General features: G+C 53.0%; 1 protein-coding gene and 1 non-coding gene across 7 annotated transcripts in view; one reads left to right on the plus strand and one right to left on the minus strand.

Annotated features, from left to right (window-relative positions):
• Positions 1-16350, minus strand: part of DAPK2 (death associated protein kinase 2) — a 121537-nt gene that overhangs the window by 63757 nt on the left and 41430 nt on the right. The gene's annotated exons all lie outside the window — the stretch shown is intronic.
• On the plus strand, positions 11549-11702 carry LOC138842954 (small nucleolar RNA SNORA62/SNORA6 family). Its single transcript, XR_011381208.2, has one exon. It is a non-coding gene; the product is annotated as a small nucleolar RNA SNORA62/SNORA6 family (small nucleolar RNA).

Consider the following 16350-nt stretch of genomic DNA (forward strand, 5'->3'; position numbering starts at 1 on the left):
GTTGGGGTGTTGGCCTCTTCTTATTGTATATAAAAGCTAGGACACATTTATGATGTTAACCCTTTGTCACGTGTCTTACAAATATTTTCCCCAACCAACTTTGTCGCGGCTCAGTCATGACATTGTCTTGACAGGAGCTCCCGGCCGTTGTCAGCTCCTGATGGTGGGAACCAGGTTTACCATCGCCTCCCTCTCCTGGCAGTTCAGTCACCCAACTGCTGCACCCTGGGGTGTTCACAAGCAGCAAGTCTGTGCCTCCGTGGGACTTCTGACAGTGTGGGACAGCTAGGTACTCTGTGCAGGTGACACCTTGAGCCTGCTACACAGGATTGGAGGGTCCACCAGTATCCCTCAGCCCTCACCCCTGTCCTGTCTTCAAAGTCACTGTGCTCCCTTGATGGCCGACGTCCATCAAGGACGGGACAGGACAGCATCTGGGGGTGAGCATGTCTGGGCCCCCAGGGCACACCACATCTATGGGGCAACCAGCACAACAAATTCCCCCTTCACCCACGAGGTGTGTGGCGCCCTTCCTCACAGGGTTCCCAGGCTCTTCTTCCCAAAATGACGCCCACAAAGACATATGCTTGCCCTGGGAGGCTCACCCCCTTCCTGGCTGCAGACCACGAACCTGCCACAATCTCCCCCAGCTCCTCCTTGCTGTCTTGGTGGTCGGTGACAACGTGGCGGCCTTGATTGTGGGTGCAGTTCCTTCCTCCTTCCGTTGTGCTAGTAGCCCTCAGACTCAGGGGCGCAGCAGAGCAGTCTGGGGAGCCTGCTAAAAATGCACCTGTCCAGGTCTTAGCACAGGTCTGCAAAATCATAATTTTGCAGAGGGTCTGTGGCTGGCATTTGACCTTGCATCTGTATTTTCAGATTCTAATGGTCTCAGTGCCTCTCCCTGTGATCCTGGGCATTCACAAGCAGGAAGAATTACAGGTGGCTCCATGCTGCAGGACTCACTGGCCCGGGACACAGTGAGCCACAGAGTACGCCTTCCAACATGGCCCTGACCAGTGCACAGTCACCGCGGATCCCAGTGGCCAAAGCAATCACAAAGAAAGGGTTTCCCACAGGAATGGGCAGTGCCACCCCGCCTCCTCCTGCCTGCAGGCTTGCAGGTGGCCCATTCCCTCGCCCCCGCCCTCAAAGGGATTTAACGCAGATCCACACCCAGCCTGCCCGCCCGTGCCCGTGAGTCTGGAGGGCAGGGAGGGGCAGAAGGAGCAAGTGCAAGCCCTCTTGGAAACACATCTCTCTCCACCTCCTCCTCCCACCCAGCGCCGGCCCCCAGCAGAAGCCAGAGCCTTGGTGGGCCAGTGGCTCAGAGCATGGCTGTGCCATCTCTTCTGTCAACACTACCCCCAATTAGCAGCTACCAGGCGCCTTGGGGGCTGCCACTCCTGCCCGTTCCTCTGACTCTGCCCAAAGTCGTTAAGGATTTGGCACTGCCCGACAGCTTTCATTCAAGGCTCATTGTCAGGACGCAGGAAAGTTATGCGTCATCTTCAACACGACTTATTTTTCCTCCGTCTACCCAGGCTGAGATCTAGAATGGCCCCATCCCTCCATAATGCCCACCCATCAAGCATGGCCCACGAGCTGCCTCCAGGGGCCCCACACTGGACTTGCACAGGAGAACAGCACGTCCAGAGCACAGGGGTTCAGATCTGGAGAGGACCCCAGGATCACGCAGACCCCAGCTGCCTAGGAGGCTGGCTGTGGGAGCCTGGGCGAGCCTCCCCATCCCTGAGGCGGGGACCACAGCCACCACGCTGGTTGTGGTGAGGATTCAGTGCACTGAGCCGTTTGCAAGTGCCCGGAACAGCGAATGCCACCAGGCAAACACTGTCGCTCATGGTTTTATTTTTAGCTTTCTGAGCATCAGTTTCCTCGCCTGTAAAATGAAAATAATCCATTTATCTCACAGGACAGTTGAGAAAATGCAATTCAAGAAGCATGAGAACCCAGAGCCTGGTACGTCCTTGCTGACCACAGAAGGGTTCCAACTGAGGAAGGGTGAGCCAACTGGACGATGAGTGTCATGATCCATAGCAGACACTGGCACCCACGTCCTCTCAATATCCCAGGAAAAGAATTCCAACAGCCCACTGAGCAGTCCCTGGCTCACCCACAGCCCGGGCGAGCCAGACGGGTGCATTCCTGCCTTATCTTGAGAGCTGGCAGGTCCTGGCCTCCCTCCAGAGCAGAGAGGGGAAGCCAGGTGGTGTCTCAACACGTCAGGGCCCAGGACAGCCAAGGGACAGACTGTCTCCCTCAGGCCACCTGCCCCCACCCAGTTTCCTCCAGGTCAGGTTCTACTGCCGCAGGCTGGGCCTGGCTCGCAAGACTCCCACATGCACAGAGACGTGTCCTTGCTCTCTGTCTGGGTCCCCAAGACTCTGCTGGGTGGGCTCACCACTTGAGGAGAACCCGGGCCGTTGGCAGGAAGCTCATCCAGGAGCAGCTGAGACTGCCATGACCATAACCACGGTGCCCTGTGCAGGATGGCTCGGCATCCTCCCCATCATGGGGCACTGCCCTGGACTGCTCTCCCCAGTGCTTGCCTGGATCCCACCGGGGCCAGCAATGCCCGCAGGACAGGAGTGAATGCACTGTCATGCTTCCTGCATCCGAAGTGCCCAATAAGTCTTGGGGACACAAAGATACACAAGATGCTGTGCCCCACGCGTGCAGCAGCCACCAAATGCAGGAAGAAGGCAGCTACCATGTCCCATCCTCATTCCTCTTATCTTGGCTGAGCCAAAGACTCTGAGTATCCATTCTTGAACAGTGGAGCCAATTTGCAAAACTTCTTTCCACTCCTTAGGACATCCAACTTCATGCCAGGCACCTACTGTGCCTTGACATGGACTACACCCAGCTCAGGGGCACAGCGCATGTGCTGTGCAAGAAACCTGCATACTCACTCTTCCCACAGATGCCAGGGGCTGGGAAAAAGCAATCTAACTCAGTCAAAATCTCCCTCATCTCCAGCCCACCAGTTATCTGGCCAGCCCGTGGGTGTGGGTGTGGGTGTGGGTGTGGGTTGGGACCACCCATGTGGTAGGTGCTAGACCTGTGTCCACCCCGGGCATCGTGGGGACTGGGAGGACACTTCTGGCCCCACTGCCGACAGCTGCTCCTGGAACAGCAGGGTCAAACCACAGAGGAGGGGAAGGACCGGCTCTTCTCCCGTGCCACGGCTGAGGAAAGACTCAGAGCCGCCTGGGCCAGGTCGTAGAAAAGTTCACAGCCGAACGCCTGAGCCCCCAGATCTCTCCGCTCCCAGTCCTGCGTCTTTCTCCCACGGCAAGGATTTCCCATCTTGCTTCAGTGTCAGAGGTCTATTTCTTTTCATTAGTTATTTAAATTAAAAAAGAGAGCTATTTGAAAGGCAGAGAGAAGGACAGAGAGAAAAAAGAGAGATCTCCCATCAGCTGATTCATCCCCACCCCAGATGGTTGCAACAGCCAGGGCTGGGCTGGGTCAGCCTGAAGCCAGGAGCTGGGGGTGGCAGAGGCCCAAGTACTTAGGGCATCATTCGCTGCCTGCCCAAGCACATTAGCAGGAAGCTGGATCGGAAGCAGGGCGGCCATGACTTGAGCAGCATTCCGATATGGGATGCTTGTGTCACAAGCAGTGGCTTACCTCGCTGCACTACAGCACTGATCTCTTTAATTTACGTGTTTAGCAGAGTAATACGCATGAGCACCGCTAAGGCAAAATGGCATTGCACAGAAGGCTTTACAATGGAAGCAAGATCCTCCGGCAACATCCTTCCTCCTCCAAGCTCGACTCCCCAGGGACAACCACTTTTAACCCTTCTTGCATTTAAAAACACTTTCTTCAAACACAGGCGATGTCAAAAAGTTCACAGGAAAAAATGTAATTAAAAGAGAAGTTGGGGTTGGCGCCATGGCTCATTTGGTTAATCCTCCACCTGCGGTGCCGGCATTCCATATGGGCGCTGGGTTCTAGTACCAGCTGCTCCTCTTCCAGTCCAGCTCTCTGCTGTGGCCAGGGAAGGCAGTGGAGGATGGCCCAGGTGTTTGGACCCCTGAACCTGTGTGGGAGACCAGGAGGAAGCACCTGGCTCCTGGCTTCGGATCGGCGTAGCTCTGGCCATGGTGGCCATTTGGGGGGTGAACCAACAGAAGGAAGACCTTTTTCTCTGTCTCTCTCACTGTCTAACTCTATCTGTCAAATAAATAAAAAAAAAAAAAGAGAGAGAAGTTGATTTTGGTGCAAAAAACAAAAACAAATTCCATGCATATAGGGGGGATCAAAGCAATGTATATTTTAGGAAAAAAATTACACATGGATTTCAAAAAGTTTTACACCAAAATAAACTTTTAATTTCATTTTCCTAGTTTGAAGTCCCCTTATAAATCTTACATAGTGGTTTAATGCACAAGATAGATCACAGCAAAGATAAAATTTGAAAAGGGCACAGCACAAAGCACTTGCTTGACAATCACACACACACACACACACACACACACCAGCCCCTAAGTCTGCACAGCGAACTCAGTGTGAAAATCACCCCACCACAGCAAACTTCAGACACCCTCGCCTCCTGCTGGGTGCCCACTGTGGAGGCAGAGAGACCCCTTCTCCTTGAACTGACACCTGCACCCGGCACATCTGGATTTGTCCCCACGGCTCCCCCACCGCAGGTCCCTTAGGTGTCAGGACCCACAGCAAAAGAGACCTGTTCAGAGCCCCAGGTTTCCCTACGGCTCAGGCTCAGGCCGGGAGGAGAAGCAGGGAGGGATCGGCGGGCGGCGCGATGCTGGCGTGCCCAGTGGGTCTATAGTCACGTGGCCCCCGGTGTGGATGAATCGAATCAGGCCACTCTCCCACCCACGGGCAGGATTCAACTACACTCAGGCCAGTGGGGACGATTTGACGTCAGGGCAGCATGAGGGCACCCAAGAGCCTGACCAGCTGGGAAAGGGTGAACACAAAAGGCGTGGCAGGAATGCAGGAAGAAGGGGCACTGGGCACCTTCTCAGTGCTTGCTCCTTGCTCCTCCCCTGCTCCGCTTTCAGCCATCACTCCTCACCACCTCCACTGCCCGGCCCCTCTGACCCCCACACAATCCGGTCTGCACCGCCTTCCGCCGCGCTGTCCCGTGAGATGCTGGCGGCAGGAAGTGGCTCACTCTGCTATCTCTAGATCACTGTCCAGCCGAGGGAAAAGGCAGCTGCCCCCACACATTACACATACATGATGGGGCCCCCTTCCTTCCTCCTCCTCCTCCTCTTCTTCCTCCTACCCTCTCAGAGCGCATTTCCGCCTTCCAAACTCCAGACAAGCACACAGCCCAGGAAAACAGCAGCCTCTTCCTCCCAGTGTTGTGGGGGGGGGGGGGGGGTGAGCAGTCTCCAGAGACCTCTCCACAACTCTTGCAGGGGCGCCTGCCTGGAGACCCCTGGGCTGTGCTTCCTTTCTGCTCCTCCCCACCGGACACTGCACCCCTGAGAGCCCTGCTCCTCAAAGTGTGGTCCACGGCCCAGCAGCACGGACTTCCCCTGAGAGCTCGTTACATAAGCAGAACCCGGGCTGTCGCCGCGGCTCACTAGGCTAATTTTCCGCCTGCGGCACGGGCACCCCGGGGTTCTAGTCCCAGTCGGGGCGCCGGATTCTGTCCCGGTTGCCCCTCTTCCAGGCCAGCTCTCTGCTGTGGCCCGGGAGTGCAGTGGAGGATGGCCCAGGTGCTTGGGCCCTGCACCTGCATGGGAGACCGGGAGAAGCACCTGGCTCCTGGCTTTGGATCAATGCGATGCGCCGGCCGTGGCGGCCACTGGAGGGTGAACCAACGGCAAAAGGAAGACCTTTCTCTCTGTCTCTCTCTCTCTCACTGTCCACTCTGCCTGTCCAAAAAAAAAAAAAAAAAAAAGAAAGAAAGAAAGAAAAAAGGAAAAAAAAAAGATAAGCAGCACCTGTCGCCTGCCACCTGGTAGCTCACGTCCCCACTCAAGTTTGAGCAGCGCTATTTTAGAAAATATTGCAGCCAGGCCCCAACCCACTGCTGAACCGAGTCCTGGGTTCGACCCCACCGTTCTGGGTTTTCTTGCTGAAAACCAGTTTTCCTTCCTTGCTAAAGTTAGTCTCACCAGTAAACACAAACTGATAAGCACATGTTCAACGACCCCTCCTGGGAATAATAATCAATAGCCCTAGGTGGTTTCACAGAGGGGTCCTCATTGCTTACCCACAGGAGCCTGGGTGCCCTGTGGGCCAGGTGTTCCCTAGCCCCTACAGAGGAGCAGCCAAGCCTTGGAGATCCAGCAGCACAATCAGGCCCCACCACATTTGGTAGGCCGCTCACTGCTCAACGTGGATTAGCCCTGGTGTTTGCAGGGCTGGGGAGTGTCCCGCCCGTGCGCCATCTGAGGTACATGAAGTCACGTGGTCTGGCCCTGCCAAGGCAACCACAGGTGGAACCCGAAATTCAATACAGCTAGAGCAGGCTCATTTTTAACTTATATGGCCCACGAATGGTCCTTGGCAGAAAAAAATGTCTTATGAACACAATTCATTAGAAATCGAGAGGCAAATGCCCAGAGCAGCCATGGCTGGATTGGGCCGACACCAAGCGTTCAGGAAAGCTACCCAGGCCTCCCAAGTAGCAGGCAGGAACCCAAGGACGTGAGCCATCACCTCTGCCTCCCAGGGTCTGCATTAGCACCAAGCTGGTGTCAGGAGCTGGAGCTGGGAATCGAACCTGGGGTCTCTGATACTGAACACGAGCATGTTAACTGCTACGACAAATGCTTGCCCTCAAATGCGTTCTTGGAGCCGGCACTGTGGCAGAGCAGGTTAAGCTGCCGCCTGCAGTGCCAGCATCACATATGGACATCAGTTCAAGTTCCGGCTACTTCACTTCCAGTCCAGCTAATGTGCCTGGGAACGCAGCAGAAAAATGGCCCAAGTGCTTCAGCCCCTGCACCCCGGGGGAGACCCGGATGGAGCTCCTGACTACTGGCTTCGGATCGGCTCAACTCCAGCAGTTGCAGACGTGTGGGGAGTGAACCAGAGGATGGAAGACTTCCAATAAATAAATAAACCTTTAAAAAGAAATTCTTTTTTTTTGCTTTGGTCTTCTTGTTAGAAACAGGAAATCGGCTTTTCAAGCTCTGCTCATAAATAAGATCCTGCAAACGTACCTTGAGAAAACACTGTTCGAAAGTTTGAGTTTGTCCCCACGTCTTCCACTGTATTGGTCATAGTAATTTGTGCATAATGGTCAAAAACTATATTTAAGTAATTAATGGGCAGATGAATGACTGACTGGAACATTCATCAGAACTCCTCCACCCGTGGTGCTGGGAGCTCCCATCAGGAGCCACATAATGTCGTCTCTCTCCCTCCCGGTGACACTAGTAGCTCTATGTCTACATGGGTGAATTCAGCAGAAGGATATTCGTCACCATCACTATCGTGACTTGCCTCATGGGATACTCTGCCTGCACGGCGCAGCTTTGTTTGGACAAGAAGACCCTTCTGAGCAGTTTCAGCCCCTCGGTGGGATCTGGACTTTCAAAGATGTTACTGCCCCATCTGCAAGGGGTGGAGGTGTGGGGTCTCTGCTAGGCTGCAGTGGAACCTGCTGGCTGGTTTGGCGGCTCCTCCCCCTCGGCTGTCATCACACCATCCCACGGTAGGCCCCTTGGTTTGGCAGTGGGCTTTCTCCCAGGTTCTGGGGCACGCAGGCAGAGGCCTTTAGCACATGCACAGCTGCCTCTGAGTCAGCCAAGGACACAACCCAGGAATGTCAGAGCTCTGAGAGCCACTCCCTCCCCTTGAGGCAGCCACAGGTTGTTCTCTGACCTCACACTCTGGGCTTCAGTGCCAAAATCAGGACCGGCTTCTCTTTCTTCCCTTTGAAACACTAATTCCTTCGACTACCATGGCCCCTTTGAGATGAGGATTCTCATGAATTTTCAAGTCATTCTCTTCCTTAATCTGAGTAAGGAATGTGGGAGAGTCCCCACTTCTCAGACAGGGAGACTGCAGCCCAAGGGCTCAGCTGGGCCACCTGATGCCCTGCTCTGGCCTCAGGCCTGTGCTTGGAGGTGTAAGATTGACGAGACAGACGTGACCTCTGAGTAAGTCCAATACTCATCCCTCAGGGTCCGCCCCGTGGTGTCAGGGGAACCAGGGGTGCTCCTCTGGAGAGATGTCCACTTAGCTAAGAGAACAAATCATCCCATCTAGAAGTTCCTGCAGAGCAGCAGGAGGTTCAGACGCTGCTTCACCTTCAGGGCCTGTGTGCGAGCAGGGGTTAGTAGATGCAGTCACCACAGACGGGAGAAACAAGAGCAGCAGTTGCTCTCTCCTTGATCTAAATCCTAGATGCCCGTCCAGGAGTTCATGGGCAGATCAGGGCAGACAGGCAGGTGCAGGAGAAGTCGTGGAAGGGATGCCTGCATCAGCCCAGAAGGTGGAAGCACAGCCATGAGCCCTTCCAAGATGGGACTGGCTTCTACCAGTCCACCCGGCAAACACTGGGAGACAGGTGGCCAAGCTGAGGGTGGAGGGGGAGAAAACCAGAAACTCTCCTGCCCACAAAGGGTGGGGAGTGAATACAAGGAGTAGACCCAGGAGTAGAACTAGGCCCAACCCCTGGAAAACTCTGCAATATGGACAAAACCAGCCCACCTGGCACAGCTCTCCCTGTGCCTACTCCTAGCACCCCATCATCCTGAGGGCCTCAGCGCCAACCACACGGAGTGGTCCTACCCATCCAGCTTCTCCAGGCCAGCCTGACCCCCCTCCCCAACCAGAGCAGCACCTGCTAGTGACTGCATCCCTTCCAGAGCTCTGCACAGGCAGCTTTTGTCAGTTTACCAAAAACAGCCAAGAGCCAAAGAGTCAGCACTGGCATCCAGGGCCTCAGGCATCCAGACTGACCAGCCAGGGTGCAACAGAAGCCAAGATGACCTCTTCTCCAACCATGGCCTGGTCCATGTCAGCCCATGGCAACTCCCCGCTGAGGACAGACAACCTCACCACCTATATCACAGCTCTTAAGAGAAGTAACAAACTCCCCACCCGGCCCAAGCAGGACGGAACCAACTGTGGCGCTTTCTCAGAGTCCCAGCACACGGTGATGCTTGGCAACCTTCATGTTGTAAAGGGAACTGCTCACCATCACCCTCACTGTACAGGTGGGTAAAACAAGGCCAGGGAAGGGAAGGGAAGAGCCCCAGTGCCCCTCCTCCCAGGTAGTGGCAGATGCAGGACCACACGGGTCTCCTGGCCAGCGGCCCCGTTCCCTTTCCTCTCCACCCTGCCTCATGCTTCAGACAACTCAGACCTGGCACCCGCACAGGGAAGGCGGCTGCGAGGGGATGGGCCGAGCACAGATTACATCAACCTAGCAGGTAGCCAAGAAGGAAGTGGAGACTATTTCCCTCCCGCCCACAGGCAGCCTGAGTCCAGAAAGCCCTGACACACAGGCAGGCTGACTCCTCACTCAGGGTACCCTCCAGTCCCGGGGCAGGGGGAGGCCAAAGGACACGACCACACAGCCCTGTCTCATTTGCCCTCCAAATGAGCAGAAAGTAGAGGCTCCCCTTGGCCTGTCATCTGGCCCCCACTCAGTTTCCTGGGCCCTCCAGTCTCTACCAAGGCAATTTATCCCTGTCTCACTCGTACCCAAGATGTCTACCTCCTCCTAGCCAAGCCAGAGCCTGGCAGCCCCCTGCATCTCCTGAAGCCCTTCCTCCCATCTCCCAGGCTCAGGAAAAGTTAACACTTGGAAGGAAGTCAGAGATCCCCTCCTGGGGTGGTGCTTACTCTCCACTGGGGTTTCCCACTCTCCACTGGGACAGCTCTACAATGCTTCTCTTAACAGTGGCCTGATTTCCACATTAAACACTGCAAAATGATCAAGAGTCCTTCCATTTTTTGGTTCATCAAACAGCAAGGGGCATACAACAGTGCTTGAAAGATGCCGCTTAGCACTACGTATCAAGAACCATATGCCCCAAATGTCCTTCAGCTGATGAATGGGTAAGCAAACGTGCTCTGTCCATAAGTGGAATATTATTTGTGAGTAAAAGGAATGAAGTAGTGGCACATGCTGCACCATGGATCAGCCTTGGGAATACCGCAGTAGGGGCTGGCATCGTGGCATGGCAGGTAAAACTGCTGTCTGCAATGCTGGCTTCCCACATGGGCACTGGTTCATGTCCCAGCTGCTACACTTTCAGCCTGGCTTCCTGTTAACGGCCTGGGGAAGGCAGCAAAAGATGGCCTAAGTGTTTGGGCCCCTGCCACTGATGTGAGAGACTCGGATGAAGCTCCTGGCTTTGGCCTGATCCAGCCCTGGCTGTTGTAGCCATCTGGGAAGTAAACCAGCAGATAGAAATTCTGTCATTCTCTGTCTCTACCACTAACTCTGACTTTATAATAATATAAATCTCAAAAAAAAGGGAGAGAGAAAATATTGTGCTAAGGGAAATAAGCCACTTACAAAGGATTATATTAGATGATTACAATACATTTCTTTTTTTTTTAAGTTTTTTTTTTAATGTTTTTGACAGGCAGAGTGGACAGTGAGAGAGAGACAGAGAGAAAGGTCTTCCTTTTGCCATTGGTTCACCCCACAATGGCCGCTGCGGCCAGCGCACTGCGCTGATCCGAAGCCAGGAGCCAGGTGCTTCTCCTGGTCTCCCATGTGGGTGCAGAGCCCAAGGACTTGGGCCATCCTCCACTGCACTCCCTGGGCCACAGCAGAGAGCTGGCCTGGAAGAGGGGTAACCGGGACAGAATCCGGCGCCCCGAATGGAACTAGAACCCGGGGTGCTGGCACTGCAGGTGGAGGATTAGCCTATTGAGCCGCAGCGCCGGCCTACAATACATTTCAATTACACATATTTTGTGATTTCATTTGCATCTATAAAATGGCCAGAATATGCAAATAGAGACAGAGATAGATTAATGATTGCCAAGGAGTAGAGGGTTGAGGAAGTGGGGAATGATTGCTAATGGGCTTAGAGTATTTTATGGTGTGGTGAACTATCCTAAATTGATTATGGTGATGGTCAAACTACTTGGAATATACTGAAGTTACTGAATATATAAGGACTCTTTACAAAGTTGATGGAAAATGTGTATTATGAAAAAACAATGCATATTCCCACAACAGCTAGGGCTGGGCCAGGTCAAAAGCAGGAGCCAATAACTCCATCCAACTCTATGTAGGTAGCAGGGACCAAAGTACTTGACCCATCATCTGCTGCCTCTCAAGATATGCCTTGGCAGGAAGATGGATCAGAAGCAGAGGTACAACTGAATCCCAGGCACCCCAATATTGATGCAGGTGCCTCAAGCAGTGGCTTAACCTGCTATACCACAATGCCTGCCCCCATAAATTTATCTTTTAATTTAATTTATATGACTTTTTTGAAGTTCTCTTGTACACTGTACATGGCTGAATTGCATTGTATATGAGTTCTTTTTTTTAAATCTATAAAAATACTCACATGCTTTTATCAGGTGATATCAACTGTGCCTTAACATTGAAGTTCTTAGTGCACATTGCTGGAGCTTGGAGTGGGAGGCCACTGATTGGCCATGAATTCCCAAGTGTAGGTAGTGTGCCACATGAGAGGCAAGTTTTTCACTAACACCACAAGGGTCCCTGGCCTGATGAGTGGAGTTGGATAGTGACACTTGCTACAAGCATGATGTAAAAAAAAAAAAATGAGGTTTTTATAAAGCACTTCTACAAATATTGGCCTGAAGCCATATCTCGATACCTCACACGGTCAGTATTAACCTGCGTATGTAGACCAGGAAGTTGACGCTCGGAGAGTTAAGGTCACAGAGCTCCTAGCCACAGATCTGAAACTTAAAATCAGATTATGTGATTACCAGTGCAGCATTCTTTGAGAATTCAGCCTATAGAGAGACTAGGAAAGAACAAACACAGTTGCACAGACTCTGGGATGCTGGAGAGAAGTCAATGCCCTCCATCAAGGAACTGGTGTACCAACGAGACGCTCTGGATGCAAACATCACAATGACAACCATGAACGACGGGGGAGGCACGTGCGCAAAACAGTGATAAGTGAGCTCGCATAACAGTGCACTGTCGTCGTCCAATCAAGGGTGAACTCAAAGGGGGACCTCCCCAGCACCAGGGGAGGATCGGGCTGGAGCGCCTTTCCATTCTGCAAACACAAGACCTCGCCTTTGTCAGAGGCGGCATGGGAAAGTCAGCCAGAACCTGCTCAGCACCATAGATCTTTCCTCCTAAATCTGTGTGTCCCAGACACGGGCCTCCCTCTCTGCTCCCCACCACGTGCACCTCCAATCATGGCATTCAGCACACGCTCCTGACATCTCTCCCTACACACTTCTCTGCCTCACACCGTCGGGTCTTCAGGCAGAGCCTGTGATTACCCCCAGGTGCACACCCAGTCAGCCCCCGCCAACGCTGGACACACAGTAGGTCTGCAGTGCACGCTTTCGGTCTGGAGTTGGGCTAGCCTCCTGTTATCACCTCCACCCTCTCGAGCTCAGCTTTCACAGAGCGAAGCTCTCAGGGCCGCCTCCTGACCATTGGTGCTGTCCTCGGGCTCCACCCCACACAGCTCCCAGGTCCTCTTCCGCAAACCCTGAGGTCACCACATTCTCCTCTGAGCAAGACTCCTTTCCCCGTCCCCTGAATCCTGAGCCGCCTGGCCAGGCCCCAGCAGCCTTTCATCACCTGGTCCCTTCTACTCACCCAATTGTCCTCTGGCTTCCCAGCAGGCACAGCCCAACACACTCATTCCCACCCCCGGGCTCTGCCGGCCCTTTGTGCCAATCCTGGGCGTCTCTCTGCTTACCCACAGCCTAGCGCAGCTCAGTGCAAGTTCCAACTCCTCCTGGAAGTCCTCCGTGTCCATGCTCCACCCCGCCCCCACCCCGCCCCTCACCTCCAGTGCGTCAGCCCTGCAGTCGAGTACACTTAATGATCTTTTTGCATCCTTTGCTTTCTTGTGTTTCTCTCCCCCACCCCTAAACTAGACTTAATCTGCTTAAGGGCAGGGCCCCGTCTTGCACTTCATCCGCACGACCCACCACACCCACTGCAGGAGAAGCACGCTGCAGGAGTCCAAGACCTGGCAGTGCTTGGCACTGGGAATCTGGAACAGTCATGATGAGTAAAGACGAAGTGCTTCCCAGGTGGTGCAGAGGCTGGGTCTACGCAGCGTGGTTGGGGTCTGGGGAAGCGGGGTCATCCAAAGGGGTTAAAAATTTTAAAACTAGGGGCAAGCCTTTGGCCTAGCCATTAAGATGCCAGTTCAAATGCCAATGTTCCAGCACCAGCATTCCACATAGGCACCGGTTCAAGTCCCAGCTGCTCCACTTCCAATCCAGCTCTCTGCTAATGTGCCTGGGAAAGCAGCGGAGGATGGCCCAAGTCCTTGGGCCTCTGCAACCACGTAGGAGACCTGGAAGAAGCTCCTGGCTCCTGGCTTCAGATCAGCGCAGCTCCAGCCATTGCAGCCATTTGGAGAGTGAACCAGCAGATGGAAGACCTCTCTCTCTCTCTCTACCTCTCTCTGTAACTCTGTCTTTCAAATAAATAATTTTTTAAAAAAATAAAGATTTATTATTAAAAAATGTAAATTCTCAAGCTCCCCACTCTAGAGCTACAGAATCAGAAATGTGGGGGCTAGTTCCAATGCAGACTAACATTTGAGTATTGGTGTTATAAAACACAACAGAAAAATCCAGGTGTACCAGCAGGAGTTCTTCCACCCATAACGACTCATGTCTTCTGTTTGCTACCACTCCTAACACTAGTGGAACAGTTACCGACTATCTAGGACTCTGCCAATTTTCTTAAGCACAGCTTTCAGGAGCAAAGAGCTGGGACAGAACCTGGAAAGTGTTTTCTTAGCCCTTTCCACACGGTGACGGTCCCTGCTCGTCTCTCGCCAACAAGTTCTCATCATTCCCGAAGCCCACAAGACCCCACCAGGCAAAGCTCCGCCCGCCTGCCTTCGCTATCCCCTTGACTTTCACAATGTGCAGTTTAATGGTTCTCATCTCAATGTTGTCTACCCACCCCTAGTTTTTAAAGCACTGGGTCAGGCTGTCAGCACCGCCACTCTGAGCCCAGCCACTCAGCCAAGCCCCACTTCTGCGGGAGCACCTGCGCCGGCTCTGCAGATGGCTGAGGGGGGTGGGCTTGGACAGTGAGAGGCAGCCCAGCTTCCTGCGACCTTGTGTGTAGGTTGCTGACACTTGTCCTGACCTCAGCAGAGAAGGGCTCAAGAGACAGCCTGGAGTCCTGGTGGAAAATCCCCCCACGTGGAGAGACTCAATCCACGGCCTCTCAATGTTGGGGACACAGCAAGAACACAGACCCAGAGCCACTTGACAGAGGGCCCTGCTCACAACAGGCACCCATTCTAACCCCTCTGGGACAGCAAGTGGGCAGAGCAAGGGAACAGATGAAGCTGTACACAAAGGGGACAGAGTGGAGTGCAGACGACCCGAGGAGGGGACTAGCTCTAAGGGCACTTGCACCCCAGCTGCATGGCTGCAGGCAGCGAGTCATTTCTGACCAAGTGAGCATCTTTTTCCTTAAAATTTAGAAGGAAAAGATGATCTCAAAAGTCCCTTCCACAAACATCCAGGTGCTAAAGGAGAAAACGAATGCTATAGCTTCATGGACACACCAAGTCAGTGGCAATGTTCTGGGGCTGTGCTGTCCAACACAGGCGCTGCTCGAGACTGGTGGCTACTGAACACCTGAAATGACTGACAAGCCAGTCTGCTATTTTGTTTATTTTAATGACTTTGCCATTAAATTTAAACAGCCATCTGTGGCTGTGGCTACCACATTTACACGGTGCAGCACGAAGTGAATTCATGAAATGCAAGGTCCTCCTGTCTCCAGACCACAAGTGAGAAGAAAACTTCAAAGCCCTTCCAGTCTGCAAATGCTTTCATCTAAACAGGGAAGAAGTACCAGGAAGCAGAGCCCCTCATCCTGGGTCCTCAGCCCAGCCTTGCCACCAGCCCGCTTCCTGGAGAGCTGGGAGTCCCTTTCCTCCCCACTTGCTTGGCCTCTCCTGTCCCGGTTCCTCCTGTGAAGTACAAACCAGCCACCCTGACTTCATCCATGGATGCAATGACACATTGCAAAGCTGTACCCAAAGGAACCTTAAAAGCCCTAGCGACACCACCCATCCCTGCTGGAGCAACCTTCCCTGAGGCCTTAGTATACACAGCCCTTGAACCAGACGGAGGCTGGGCGACAACGCCACGGCCAAGGGCAAGGGGAGGGGAGAAAGTTTCAGGCATCCACTGACTGATCATATGTTCAGGAACGTGAGGGGCTTACTTACTGCACACACACACACACTGAATCAAATCAATCTCCCAGCAAGTCTACTCTGCAGAATTCATCTGACAATCATATGGGGGTGACACAAAAGTTTGTCTTGTTTACTGTTGAGACCTCAGTGTCTAAAACGCTACTTGGCAGAGAGCAGGTGGGTAAAAAGATGCTAATTTCAGTAACAACTTAAATGCCCACCAACAGGGCACTGGTTAAGTTAATTATGGCCCATTAATAATAGATCTATACAGTTGTTAAAATAATTTCTCTCTCTCTCTCTCTCTCTCTCTCTCTCTCTCTCTCACACACACACACACACACACACACACACATAAAGAGAGAGAGAGAGAGAGAGAGAGAGAGAGAGAGAGATCTGGGAAAATTCACAAGATTAACAAGCGTAGGCATTTGCCTCAATGGTTAAAGCGCTACTTAAGAAGCCCACATCCCTATCAGAGCACCTGGGTTCAATAGCAACTCTGCTCCTGACTCCTAACACACACCCTGGAGGCAGTGGCAAAGGCTCAAGTCATTGGATTCCTGCCACCCACATGGGAGACCTGAATGGAGTTTCTGGCTCCCAGCTTCAGCCTGAACCAGCCCCAACCATGGTGAACGAGCATCGGGGGGAGTGAACCAGCAGGTGGGAGTTCTCTACATCTGCCTCTCAAATAAATAAAAATAAAAATAAATAAATAAATAAAGCACACACAGTTTCTGGAAGGACCTACAAGAAATTCAATAATGGTCACTTCTGAGAACTGGTCCTAGAGTGCTTCAGGAGGAAGGTGGGAATGCATCTTATATGAACGATTGGATCTCCACTCAACTCGCCTTCTTTATCAACTGCCAAAGTTAGGACCTTGTCAAAAATTCTATCTGGAACACTGCATGGCCAATCAACGTATTTCTAGAAGGGATGACAGAGAAAAATGTTTACACAGCAACGTTGTTGGGAAGAGTTTACACGCTACATCTGAGATGGGCTC

This window comes from Oryctolagus cuniculus, chromosome 12 (genome assembly GCF_051225735.1).
Source record: "Oryctolagus cuniculus isolate XC-2025 breed Fujian yellow rabbit chromosome 12, ASM5122573v1, whole genome shotgun sequence".
Classification (NCBI taxonomy): domain Eukaryota; kingdom Metazoa; phylum Chordata; class Mammalia; order Lagomorpha; family Leporidae; genus Oryctolagus; species Oryctolagus cuniculus.